Below are 15,517 nucleotides of genomic sequence, written 5' to 3' on the forward strand. Positions count from 1 at the left end.
GAAGAGCTTCTTGTCAGATAGGGTATATGTATAGCTAGTCTTTACCCATGGCACAGTATTGACACCCTTCCAGTTGGGGTTACAGGTTGGACCCCACCAGTTCAATTTCGGGGCATGTCGGTTTGATGATTACCTCCCATAAATATAGTTTCAGTCTCAGTCTTAGTCTCAGTAAAAGAACTCGAATAGTTTTTCAGATTTAGGACTGTCAGATACAGTCAACTCAGTATAGTATGGAACTCAACTAGTTCTATTAGAATCTAGACTATCAGATACAGTCGCTCAGTATCATTTATTTTAGTTATACAGTTATCAGTATCTCATATTATTAGTACTCAGACTCAGTAATCATGTTATCACGAACTTAGTTATAGTTATTATGTATTCATGCATGTATTCTCACGTTTATATTGTCCAGTCAGTTAGTATAGTTCATGCATATGAACCTATTGCATTCAGCCTACCTCCCATGCATACCATTATATTCAAAATACTGACGCATTTTCACTATGGTGTTTTATACTATAGGTTCAGAAGCACGAGCACCAGAGCGTCAGTAGCATTCCAGTCTCAGCATTCAGAGTTAAAAATAAGTCCTCATCTTTCGAGGACATTATCATTACTTATTTATCTCATTAATTAATTTATTAGTTGGATTTAGTTATGAACATGTCCCATCAACTCCTTATTCAAATAGTTCAGACAGTTAGAGGATTTTCAGACTATCATGTTCAAACAATTTATTTCAGTTGTTTTGGGTATTTCATACCTTATCCAGATGTTATATTTTATCAGATATTATATTTTAGTTTTGAACCTTATGGCCTTTCAGCATTAATTCTACATTTATACAGTATATTATGCAGTGTTCAGGTACAGATATTAGTCATGGGTTAGCTTGTGGTCCTTCGAGGTCATAAGCATCGTGTAGCATTTCGGTACCAGATTCGGGGCGTAATATTTTCTGAATTAAATTTTAAAAGGATAGTTTGGTCTTTTCCCATGCCCTAAACCTTGCAAAACACAAGATTAAGATCATTCTAAGCATTCTATACTCATTTTTCATCAATTCTCTCTCAAGAAAACCCTAGAACCTCAAAACTTAACCTCTAAGAAATCAAATTTGCTCCATCCTTTTTCCAAGATAGTTCAAAATTAAGGATTTCCAATTCAAGAGATTCAAGAATTCACCTTCAAGAGCACAAGTAGGGATTCAAGTTCAAGTTTTCTTAGTAATTGCATCAATTAAGGTATGTGGGGTTTATGAACAAGGATCGTCTTTTATCCTTATGCCCAAAACTATAGTTAATTACAAATTTGTATGATTTTGTATGGTTATTCATGAATTTCAAATTAGGGTTCGTGCCCAATATTGCTAATTGAAGGATTTTGAGCTTTGAAGTGAGTTAGATGATGAATTTCATATTTACTTTCGTATTTTCATGCGTATTGTAGAACTTTTCAGATTTTGAGTTGAATTATCAATACCTTCATTATCAAGCATGAATATTATTATATTTTGACATGAATTTGATGCATGTTTATTAAGCCCTAGTTGAATATTACTATTTCAAGATTGATTATGCTATGAACACCTTATGACTAGAGTATTTTCAGATTTTCGATAAAGATTTGTCTTTTGATCTCAGCTTAAATATGAAATCTACTTTTCAGTTTTAGACTACAGTTTAACTTAACAAATATACAGTTGGTTTTCATAATAAACCATTATACTAGATTTTAAACTGAATTTCTAACAGAATGAGCATACAGATTAAAGGGAGTAGTATTTAGCACTGAGTTGGGTATGTTCTCATGTCCCAAAACTACAGGCCAACATAGGTTCATATTATTAGATTATTCCCATTTCTCTATGGATGATAGATACAGATGTGATCACTTAGATTAGGTTATACTCCTTGGCAAGAGTATGACACCTCTCCCCAATATGAGGTTTTCCCATAAGGGAACTAGACGTTGGAATCCATGATAGCTTTTATGGTTTATGTCGGTTAGAAGAACCTCCCTACAGAAAAGAGTAACCTTACAGAAAGCTTTTAAAAGAATTCCCTATAGCCTAACAGTAAAAACTTTTAGAATATTTTTTAAAGTATTTCCCTACTAGTAAAACGTTACAAAACAGAATAATTTTATCAGAACAGCTTTTAGAAACTAAGTGTAAAGACTCACAGTTTTATTTAGATATTGCTTTACATATGGCTTTAGATATAAGATTTCAGATTTCAGTTTATAGATACAGAAGTGAGTCCTTTCTACACCTAGACAGTATGATTTAAAGATAGAATACCAGTACAGCTTTTAGAAACTAAATGTTATGACTCACTAGATTTGTACAACATGTTATGCTATTCTTGATTATGATTTATAGTTTTCAGATACTCCAACTTATGTGAGTCGTTTACATTTAGCATGCATTATTTTATAAATTGTGATGACGTTGAGATGTTATTTTACTTATGCATTCACCCCCATATACTCAGTACATTCTCAAAGTACTGATCCACATATATGTCTATATGCTATATTGTCTCATAATGTAGGTTCAGGTGCTCAGTTTCAGCAGCGTGAGTGATTTCGAGCATCTCCATCTACATCCCAATAGTTGGTGAGTCCTCATAGTTCAGGGACTTAGTCTTTCAGTTTTCAGTTTATTAGTATAGATGATTCAATATTTTCAGGCAGTTTGAGTTAGCTGGGGGTTTGTCCCAGTGACTCTCTAGCATTAGTAGTAGAGGCTTGTCAGACTGCTAGATTATGTTTCAGATTTTCAATATTAATTGACCAGACTCTTGAGTCTAGTATTTTTCAGAGATTATATTTAGATATTCTCAGTTAGCTCAGATAGATTTCTGTATTCTAGTTTTGATGTTATATCTATATTTCCTTATTATGAGATTTAGACTTAGTAGAAAGCAGAAAGGGTTAGCTTAAGGCTACTCATAGTCTTGATCACCTTGTGACGTCTCGGGACCCCTTTTTGGGGCGTTACACATAGACTCTATCCTTTTACGGACTTTTTATTGGATCACTTTATAGTTGAATTATCATATAGATTTAGCAAACATGTCTGACAATTAGTTTGAAAATGAATTATCTCTTGAACTTCTAGTTCATATATACATTTTTATGTGGATCTAGATAATTTATTTCATGCATAATTTTCAACTGTTATTTAACTCTTCCCTAATTTAGAAAATCTAACATTTATCCTCAACCTTATCTTGAGATTCATATTTGAGCATTGTGATGAAACAATTGCATCATATGTCGCACACTGAAATTTTTAGATGAAAATTATTTGGTTTTTGACCTTGAACCAATAATGATAGGGGAGCCTTGTTGGCTTGATACATATGAATGCTGCTATATTTCAATGGCATATCTCATAGCAAATTTCTTTTGGGAGATTTAATCTAATAATCAATGATTTAGCTAGAATTGGAGGCATACAATTTCTAGTAAACCAACCAGCATTATCAACATAATTTATAGTTTGAAACTGTGCTCTTAATAATTTGAGCAAACAACTGAGCAAAAAATCAAATTGCAAGTCAATAGAAAAGTACATGTGACCATATCATAGACGCATCTATTAAATTATACAATAGTAATCGGTTCATACGGCAGACGAACGGGCCTATATTCACCTTTTTATATGTTTCAAAAAAAAATTTCGAAAATACATCCCAACCTTAGATGGTACAATGATCATTTCATTGTGAGAACAAGCAGCACAAAAGAATTCATGAAGAACCTTTTATTTCTTCAATATATGACTACATGAATTCTCAATTATTTTTGCATCACATTTGAACCGGGATGTCCAACCGTCACGCCAACTGATATTTTTTAGTAAAATTTTAATTTACTATTAGATGTGATTCTATCATCATGCACATATTTGTGTATTACAATAAGAGGAAAAGCGCGGATAGCCTTTTACCCGCGTCGATTGTAGTAATATAAAGAGGTAACATCTTTTCATTAATTATAGTCTCAGTATAATTTATTTTTGACAAAATCTTTGAAACTTAATAAGTTTCTTTTGAGACATACTACAATTTTAATATTATGAACAATTTCATTCCTCCAGATAGTAACACTTAAGCTCTTTTGGATCTCTCAATTAATTTTGTGTACTACACATATTTCACATACCATTCATATGGTGAACATCTCTCTCAAAGAGAAAATCATATAAGTACGATCAAAATCTTAAAACATTATATAGGCAAACCTTGTTTCTTGTTTTCACCCTTTCATAATCCATGATAAGCATATCAAAAATATTTATGCTATACTTCAAGTGCACGATCAATGACTGTTTATGTCAAAATAAATTTTTCTATATTTTTCTCAAACCTTCCATAGAGGTGAGATGTGACATTTATCCAACCATGCATCAACATGTCCTTATTAATAATTTTTATCTCATCTTGACACATTCATTTCAAGAATGATCGAGCATTAACGATTCTTTATCACAAATCTCATTCTCTTCAAGGAATGAATTATAATCATATTCACATGCTTCATAAATTTTTATTAGAAGCTCATTCTTGCGCTATGAAGTTTATTATATTTACATGACAGACCTCAACATCACTTTGAAAGGTCAAGTGCGCCATCACTTTATATTCCTTTGTTTTGATGGAGGATTTATAAAATTTCTATCAAATTAGGTCGCATGACAATCACGTGTGCAATGAACTTTCATACCATGCCCATTAGTAGCAAAAATTACCTTCATCTTTTGAAGGATCATTTGAGAACTCATAATGTTCTTCGAAGAATATAAACTTCTAATTCTTTAATATATATGTTGTTTAATACTCAATGTGCACATCTTCGAGTTGGCAAAATCGTGCATGCCATAGTAAATTTCAAATTTACTAGATCGTGAATAATTTTTCAAGTTTCCTATTTTGGAGTATATTCCATAATATTTCTTCTCAATTATTCTACCTCTTATGGAGGTGTTACTCCAATCACATTCACCCCAGAGAATGGATCTGTAGTTTTAAAAATTAAAATTCTCATTTTTCAAAAATAAAATATAATAATGTCTTAAGCCTATCAAATTATGATAGCTTAGAATTTCTTTCAAGATATTGCTCCTTCCTGAGCAAATCGAGGCGTACATATAATGTAACAAAATGTTTTGTCCTTGTTATGCCTATATTTATATTCTTAAATTCAATCATATGTCTTTTTTCAGACATACTATGTACTGCATGCTACTACATTCACTTCAAGGAATGACGCATATTCAATGGGACATATTTCGTGATGTTTCAATAAAATTTTGCCTTAGCCATTATTATATCATCAATATGTTGTATCGAGATTAAAACTCAATGTCTTATCCATATAAAGATGTCTTAGGCCAAAAATCAATGGGACTTAAACCCAACATCTTATCATGATGGTGTATTGGGACTCTTAACCCGATGTCTTACCCTCTTAATGGCATGAGATTTAAATCTATCATCGCACCCTCGGCCAATAACATATTAGGTCAAAGTATAATAAACTCAAACTTGAGCCTATAATAATATCACCACTTTGTGATTATCAATACTCTTTTCAAACTTAATTAAAGAACATGATTTAATAATATCCTTATCTTATCATAAATATAGAAAGGTGAAATCCAAATCGTGATGATCGCATAGTTCTTGCTATCTTGCCTTCTCTAACTTCCTAACCAATTTTCTTGTTTTAGCCATCATATTTTGAGATGGTAGAGTCTCGTGCTGATAGCGTATTATAAAATAAAGACAAAATATCAATATCAAACTTAAAGAAATGAGAGAACTAGAGAATTTTAGTAGTGCATTTGTTACTACTTTGATGATGATAGTAAAATATACAATGGGTGGCTATTTATAGACCACCAAATTTAGTTCCTGCAGTTGCCAAACTTGACTTCAAATTAGCAAGTTGGCAAGTTGGTAGTTTGACCAACTAATCAAGTATTCAAATCCAATTTGAATAAGTAATTTTTGATCTTCAAATCCAACTTGACTACTAACTATTATCTCTAATAAATAGCATTTCACACATATACATGTCACATGGCATTCATATTATATATCATTTATTTTTTTTAAATTTTTTTTAGGATACAAATACCTATTTGTTCCTCTATACTTCAAATATTTTTAAATAACTCTTCATGTTTATTTATCTTTCTAGCTTCTATTTTTTTCTTTTTTCATTTTTATTTTCTTTTTTTTTAATTTTTTCTCAACCTTTACTTTTCTTTACTTTTCTCCTCACAAATTCTATAATTTATTTTTCTTTGATTTTTATACTTTTTAAATTTTTCTCGACCTTTTTTTAATCTTATATTTTATATTGTCTTTTTTTCTTCATTTTTTATTTTCTCTTAACCTTTATTTTTTTTCAACTTCTCCTCTCAACTTCTATTTTTTAAAAATTTTCTTTGATTTCTTTTATTTTTTATTTTTTTAATTTTTTAATATTTTCTCTTCATTTTTTTCTTTTTCCTCAACTTTGATTTTTATTTCTTTTTCTTTTCTTCGGTTCCTTTCAAACAACAAGTTATACCCCATGAGCAAGAGTTGACACTACCATACCGTGTCTTTATTTATGAGATGCTCTATTACTCTTGCCTCAAAGGCAAAATTTAGCCCTAAGACTTTCAAATAATAAGTTATGTCTCATGGGCAAGAATTGACACTACCAAATCGTGTCTTGATTTTTGAGATGTTCTGTAACTCTTGTCTTAGAGGAAAGACTTATCCCAAGGACTTTCAAACAACAAGTTTGGACAAGAGTTGACACTACCACATTGTGTTTTGATTTATGATATATTCTATAACTCTTGCCTTAGAGGCAAGACTTAGGCGAAAGACTTTCAAACAATAAGTTATGTCTCATGGCAAGAATTGATGCAATCACACTGTGTTTTGATTTATGAGATGCTCTATAACTCTTACTATAGAGGCAAGACTTAGCCGAAGGACTTTCAAATAACAAGTTACATCCCATGGGCAAGAATTGACGTTGTCACATTGTGTCTTGATTTATGAGATACTCTATAACCTTGGCTTTGAGGCAAGACTTAGGCCAATGACTTTTAAGTATTAAGTTATGTCCCCTGGGCAAGAGTTGACACTACCACATTGTTTCTTGATTTATGAGATGTTTTATAACTCTTGCCTTAGAGGTAAGACTTAGCCAAAGGACTTTCAAACAACAAGTTATGCCTCATAGGCAAGAGTTGACACTTCCACATTGTGTCTTTATTTATGAGATATACTCTTGCCTTAGAGGCAAGACTTAGCCCAAGAACTTTCGAAGATCAACTTACGCCCCATGGGCAAGAGTTGACACTACCACTTTATATTTTGAATTATGAGATATTCTATAATGCATGCCTTAGAGGCAAGATTAGCCCAAGGACTTTTAAATAATAAGTTACGCCCCATGGGAAAGAGTTCACATTACCATATTTTACCTTGATTTATGAAATATGCTATTTGTCTTTCCTCTAAGACAAGATGTAGCTCAAAAACCTCCCAAAAAGATAAGTTACTCTTTATGGGCAAGAGTTAACACTACTTCATTGTGTCTTAATTTTTGAGATACTCTATAACTCTTGCATTAGAGGCCGACTTGTCTCAAACGTTTTTAAACAACAGGTTATTCCCCATGAGCAAGACTTGACACTACTACATTGTATTTTGATTTATGAGATATTCTATAACTCTTACCTTAGATGCAAGACTTATCCCAAAAGGTCTTTGAAACAACAAGTCACGCCCTTAAATTTACTTCGATGTCAAAGAAAGAAGACCCACTTTGCGTATTATCCAATTTTCTGTTCATTAACACAAGATTCTTTCCACTTATTTTTTTTATTTTTGGTGTCATATGCTATAGATTTTTTTTTTAATTTTTGGTTGTGTACCATTGTTGGACAATAAAGTTTTTCTTGTTGCAGTCCGTGTTGGCTATATGTCTTGAAAAACTTTTAGTAATATAGACTTGAAACACAATAATAAATATATACATGTGTGTAGAAATATGTTTACGAAGGTCTAATTATTTTCCGTATGTGTTATAAAATATCATGGTGATGATAAGAACACCCAGACGAGTTTCCACAAAGCAATAGAAGGATAGGGTAAAAACTTTGATTGATAATTTGGTTGATCTCTCACCAGAATCTAATATTCAAGATGATGATATTACAATCTTTGTGGAATACATAACGAGAATTAACAAGTTAATTCAAGAAGTTGTGTGGGCTAGGGGCCTATTAAGTCTAAATAAGAAATATATGACATTACGGTCTACATTGCCTAATGATTTTGAAAAATAATTACTCAACAAATCTTGGCATATAAGTCGCAAAATTTTGAGATTTTACGAGTCGTTAGGACAAGGTTTTATAAAAAAAAGTACGTTGAGTTGAAGCTCCAGAAGACTGTGTGTCATTCTCATTGGCTGTGTAAGAGGAATTACTTGCCTTTGGACTTACGAAGAGATCTTATTTTATCTTTTCCTGTTCACATTAAAATATTTCTATGATAATGTACATTTATTTTGTACAATGATTGTTTATATGTGACATAACTTGTATGAATTTAAATTTATTGTTTTATACAATTATAGTCTTGGTTGATTGTTTCTATATCTAGAATTTATGCTTGTTTAATCTTGAATTTATGTGATTTAACATAAGTGGTTCTTAATAATTGATTGTGTTAGATTTATGACATATTAGAATTTGAATGATGATTGGGAACTTAGTGAACTTTTGAATCTGAACCTGATGTGAAATAAATATTGACATAATTGATTATTAAAAAATTATTATGTATATGAATTTAGTCTAAAATAAAGTACGTAGTTGTCTCATGTTAATTTATAATTATTTAAATTAGTATGTCAACTACTATAAAGAACGCTGATAACTATGAAATATAAAGTATGAAAATTCAATATGTCCTGGAAGAGCAAGAGGCTCTAGAAGCTCTTAATATATCTATGACACTTCCTAAAAATGGTGATATCCCTCAACATATGAAAGATCTTAAGGCATACCAATCTTGAAAAAAGAAATACTCTCTTGCTCGTGTAACATTGCTGAGCAGTATGGATAGTAATATTATGAGAGAATTTCAAAAGTATGATGATGCTAAGAACATGTGATCCACATTAAGATAAAAGTTTAGCCATACTTCAGTTGCTAAGTTAAGGGCTCTTACTATTAAGTTTGATACTTATAAGAAATTCCCTGATAATACTATGCGAAAGCATCTTCGCCATATGTCAAACATGGTGAATGAACTGAAAGATGTCGGTCATGTTGTCATGATATGATTCCTCAAGTCATGATGACACCTACTTTACCCCACTAGTAGGTAAGCCAAACCGTAGCTTGAAACTATAAGTAATGGGCTAATTGATGGAAATTAATATAAATGCCAAAATTATGCAAGTAACTATATAACAAGACATAAATCATAAAGAAAACAACATAACTAAAAGGAAATAAGGGAAAAGTAACATCATTCCATGACTTGGTAAAGTTAGTATAAGAGCCTCTCATCAAAAGAATACGAGTACTATCAAAGTCACTATAAAATAGTCTCAAAAATAGAATACGAGAAAGGTCAACTCTGGATCTGAGAGCTCACCCTATCTTTGAACTCTGACCAGCATAATCACAATGTCAACGACAGCAGCTAGTACTCGAATCTGCACCAAAAAGGTACATAAGTGTAGTATGAGTACCAAAGTGTAATGACCCTCTAGGTTATTTCATTGACTTATGTGCATTTTTAACATTTTAAGTATTCACATAGAGGATAAAAGTCATTTATGACTTATTGTAACTTTTGGACAGTTCGTTTGGGTTTTAGGCTCATTTTCCTATTTTGGAGTTTTCGTTGTTTAGGATTTTATCTTAGATCAAAACTCCTAATATACAACCTCAGACGAGAATTCCTATAAAGCCATCTACTATGAAACATGAATTTTTGGATAAGGGGACCCTTGGTTTCGGTTCCAAGGCTTTTGAACTCATTTTGGGCTATTGAGCGAATTATATAAAAAATAGAACTATGGGTGTGAGCCTTACACTTAGTCAAAATGAGCATGGATGAAAGTTTTGTTGATTTCATTGAGTTTGGAATGTCGAATTTGGTGTGATAGCATAAATTATTTGAGCGCACGGGATTCTAAATGAATCTTGAGCATTTTTGGACTTAGCATAACCTGGTACTAAATACCTGATCGGACCACTTTAGAGCTCATGGGGTTACTTTAGAGACCAGCGCTTTAGCACCCATGATTTGCTTAAGCAGCGCTGGCCTATTGGCTGAGGCACGTTTTAGCAGCTAGGGGGCGCTTAAGAGGACCCAACTTTAGCGACATAGAATTCGCTTTAGCGATACCCGTGTAAAGCTGTTAGGCTACTTTAGCGGTTGCGATGCCGCTTTAGCACTAAGGTGTTCGCTTTAGTGACATCTAGGGACATTTAATCCCCTTTTCTCACCTAATTTTCCACCATTTCTTCCACTATTTTCACACCAATTTGAGATATTAAAGAGAGGAAAAAGTGGAAATCATTCATTGAAGCTAAGGTAATCTATCCTAACACTCCTTGGTCATTTCCTATTAATTTTCCCTTCAACTTCCACCATATTTCATGGTAAATTCTTAGAAATTAGGTCTTTAAATCCTTAAACTTTAGGGGCTAATTTGGGCCCCGATTCATGCACCATTTATGCTCATTTTTGACCACACCTTTCTGTCCTTCGAGGGACCTCGTGAAGGATTTAATTTAGGAATTTATTTGTGGGCTCCACGGGCTCGTTGTTTATCTAAATTTTGACCCGGCCCTTTATATGGAAACATGGGCTTTATTTTACTCCTTATGATATGTATATTAATATTTTGATAGTGTGGAAATATTTTGGGATCAGGAAGAAAGGGTGAACAATTTGGGGGCGATTCAAAGATTTGTAGTTTGGCATTGAGGTAGACTTCTGTAACGCCCCAAGAACCTATCTCGAGACATCACACGGTACTTAAGGTCACACGTAGCCCCAAGCTAACCCTCTAAGCCTGTCATCACTTTTAGAACTCACTATAACGTAAATCATGCTAAGATAAATAGGAATAACCATGTCATGAACATATTGCGATACGAAGTAATAGTGCTCTATACAATCAAAATACTGAAGTTCTGTATGTACTGGTACTCCAGCCTGACAAAGCCTCTGCTATACAACTCTGATGAGCCATTGGGACAGATCCCCAACTGACTCGTACTGAACTGAAAATAAATAACCATCTATTAACAAGACAAAATCAGAAATACAGGTCCTCGAACCATAAGGACTCACCAACTGCAGAAGTTTAGAGGAAGGTACTCAAAGATCACTGTCACTGCTAAGACTGAGCACCTGAACCTATATCATGAGGAAATATAGAATACAAAAGAGTATGAGGGTCAGTACTTGGGAATGTACTGAGTATGTAGGGGTGGATGCAACATTTTAAATAATATCATAAATGTATGAGAAATCATGCATGCTGACAATAATAACTCTCTTCGCTTGAATTATCTGAAACATTATTTCCATAAATCATCAGTAATGACACATGTTTCATAAATCTCATAAATTATTTAACTCAACTCAAACTCTTTAACTCGTGACTCAAAGTGACTCGGTAACTCAAGAGACTTATATCATTATGCACGTGGGAGTTTCTTATAACCGACATAACTACACCATGTGAGCCTCATGGAGTCCAACGTTTTTCCCTCCTAAGGAGGGATCCCCATATTGACAGGGGTGTTGTACTCTTGCCAAGGAGTACAGCCTCAATCTCAATATCACAATCGCATACTCGGCCTTTGGCCCATATTCATCAACATCAATCCTAAGGTGGCATGTAGTTCTGAGGAAATGCCAAATTTCTCATTCGATGCTAGATACTCTTCCCAGACTCAGCTCAGAACATGTTAGGAAATCCACCTCAATCAATATCAACTCATGCGTCTATCATGATGACCAAAACAATAGTATATCTCATCGGTAAATCATATATGACTGTGGATTCCTAACTTGACTCAAATTCAAACAATGTTTCTCAACATCAAGTACATTTGCTTATCCAATCATTTCAAATGCCAAAGCTTTAAGGAAACAACATCAAACTCATTCTTGTCTTTCAATTCAAATATTGATATATATATATATATATATATATATATATATATATATTCAATAGTCAAATTTCTCATAGAAAAACACAAATCTTGACACTTATCATAAATCACTTAGAAATCATCAATATATAATGACAATATACATCTCATGGAATACATACTCAATTTAAGAAACGTAATGGTGAAATAACCATAAATATCAAGCTTATTCAACTCAAGTCTCATAAATCATACATAAAGAAATTTGGGTGTAAACCCACTTGCAAAAATCGTGTAAATCAATAGTAGAAATTAAATCTTTAGGCACAAGTACGAAAGGAGTGTTCTTGTTCAAACCCCACATACCTTAGATTTTGATTTTGATGATATAGAAACTTGCTTGAAACTTCTTTATCACACTTTTAGACCAATACCTTGTTGCATTTGACTTGAGGAACTTAGTTCTTGAACAACTTGAAGAAATTTATGGGAGATTTCTTGAATTTCTTGGAGATGATTTGATTTTTGGGTCTGGAAGAAACCCTAGGTTTCTAGAGAATTCTTGAAAGAAATTTGGAGAGAAATGGAGAGAAATGATCTTCTCTTCTCTACATATATATATATATATATATATATACATACATACATATATATATAAGGCCACAAGGAGTGGAAATGACCAAGATGCCCTTTTGAAAAAAAAGTTGAAAATTGCAGATCGGGGCCTGTAACAGTCGATCTGACGGTCTGTCAGATTAGCTGATGGTCCACAGGTCGTCCATCACTTGAGTGTAAAAGTTGGAATGTTCTGCCTCGGAATGACGGTCAAAGTGACGGTCCGTCAGAGGGAATGACGATTTACCATATCGTCTGTCACTCGGGGCTCAGGAATGGGACATTCTGCCTCGGTCTGACGGACACCTTGACGGTCCATCAACTTTTTTACGGTCCACCACTTTGACCGTCATACGACATACCAAAAATAGAGCTACTGCCTTGGCTTGATGGGACACTTGACGGTCCACCAAGGACCTGACGGTCCACCAGGTCGACCGTCGAACCTGGGCGATCCGATAGCATTTAGTAAAATGGCCATAACTCACTCATTCGATGTCAGATTTCGATGAAATTAGTATTGATGGAAATCTTATTCAATGATATACATGAAAAAAAGTAGAATTAGAGAAATACAATATGGTTTAAATATCAATCACTTTGGAAGTCATACATATCTATTCAAAAAGTCATATTTAAGCTTAAGGAATGATCGGGGTATTACAACTTTTGTTTACTCTTTTTCACGAGATATTGTATTATATATGTTGCATGTTAGATAGTGATGTTATGATGTGATTACGGATAGAACACCATGGCTTAGCCTAAATAATGATTTCGTGGACTAGAAGTATGAATCGACCCTTAAGATGAAATACATGTTGTGCTTTTAGGATTTATTTACCCTAGGTTCCTAGCTTGTTAGACATAGTTGAGGCTAATAACCCTCTAGTATAAGGTTACTACTTAAGTCAGTGGATTAAAATAGCTTCTCGGATTATAGTTATGTTAGATGTATAGTATTGGGTTTGATTCCGTAATTATGATATTAGTTTGACTCCGGATGAGTGATTTATCCTTGCAAAGTACGTGGTTTAGTCTATTGATATTCAGATATAGATAATTATATTATTTGAATACTGGTGATGACATTGCATAGATTCGTTACTTTCATGCTCACTAAATGGTACGATTCTAACTAAAAACATGATTTTACTACTATTTTCCCAAAAAATGATTTATTCCCACTCTTTACTTTTAACATGAATTCTTTCATAACAGGAATTGTATCACTTTAATGGACGATTTATCATCTTTTGGAACTAAAAATAATACTTTAGAAATCTAATTGAGATAGATTTCGGTCCATGATTTTATCACTACCATTTACTTTAGTTGAGGAAGATTTTGACTCTTTCAATACTTTTATGATGATTTAGTCCCAGAGCTTACATCGGGTAATGAATTTATAGACTAGCACTCTTTTAGCCATGGTTTGAGTCCATGCATTTATACAAATGCATATACATCTCTTTTGTACTAGATGGGGTAGATTGATGATGATGATGATTACTGAAAATCCTGGATTAGGACTAGGCCAGTGTATACAGGTAATTTTGAACCCTTTAGGGTCTCCATTATTAATGACCTGTCATGCTGGAGAAAAGAAGTCATCCTAGCTCCTTCCTTCATGAGCCATCGAGCTGGAGGAGGTGCATATACTGGGTTATATTAAGGCAATTGGGTTGATTATGGTATTATGGATTTAATTTGCATTTATTCTTTCATGTGCATTGCCTATTACTAGAATGTTGTTTGGTTCCTATATCTATCAGCCTTATGGGAGATTGCATGGGTATAGGTTATGAGCGTTGCTTGTTGTGTGTTGATTGAACTTTCTGATTATAGAGCCTGGTTTAGATATTGTTTTTCTGGACTAGCCTATTACTGTATTATTGTTATGATGGTCAGTTCGTGGCAGGTTGATTTTTAGACTAATACTGAGATTCGAAGTATGATTTTAATTCTTTTCTTTTGCGGTTATTTTACTATGGATAATTATATCATGGTTGGGAATTATTGTTACAGGCCTCGTTTATGCCAATATTAATTTCCTACTTTGTGAGGACACATAAAGATGCCAGTATGAGTTCCTTAGGTTATACCCTTGAGTTAGTCTTGGTTATATATATATATATGTATGTATGTATTTATGGTACTGCCGTATGTTTCTCTCTTTCTTCGTTTATTCATGTTGTGTATCCATTCCTTGGCCTTGTATACTACTATATATCCTTCTTCTACTCTTTATTTATATATTGGCCAGTGATATATGGTATAGTGCTTAGGTTCCTGAGTATGGATTGGATAGGTTAGTTCATCTTTATTGTCTTCTTAGTTTTATTATGTTAGTTTCATGGATATTTGGGAGTAGTTTACATTCATGGTTGCATGTTATTTATATTTGCATTATATTTAGAGCTCAGTCGGTGATTGTGTACTGAGTACCACGTGTTAGTACTCATACTAAACTTTTGCAGCCTGCAGATCATAGTATAGGTTCTCGCCGTTGTTGTGTGCATCATATGTAGCAGCTATAAATCAGAGATTTAGGGTGATCTTTTGGTGTTTGGAGTATTACTATCTCCTTCTCATGGACTAGACTAATCTCTGTGTTGAATTCAATGATGGGTTGTATCAGTATATTCATTTAGTATTTCATTTGTGTTCTTGTTATATTTGAAA

This window comes from Capsicum annuum, chromosome 2 (genome assembly GCF_002878395.1).
Source record: "Capsicum annuum cultivar UCD-10X-F1 chromosome 2, UCD10Xv1.1, whole genome shotgun sequence".
NCBI classification, from domain to species: Eukaryota; Viridiplantae; Streptophyta; class Magnoliopsida; order Solanales; family Solanaceae; genus Capsicum; species Capsicum annuum.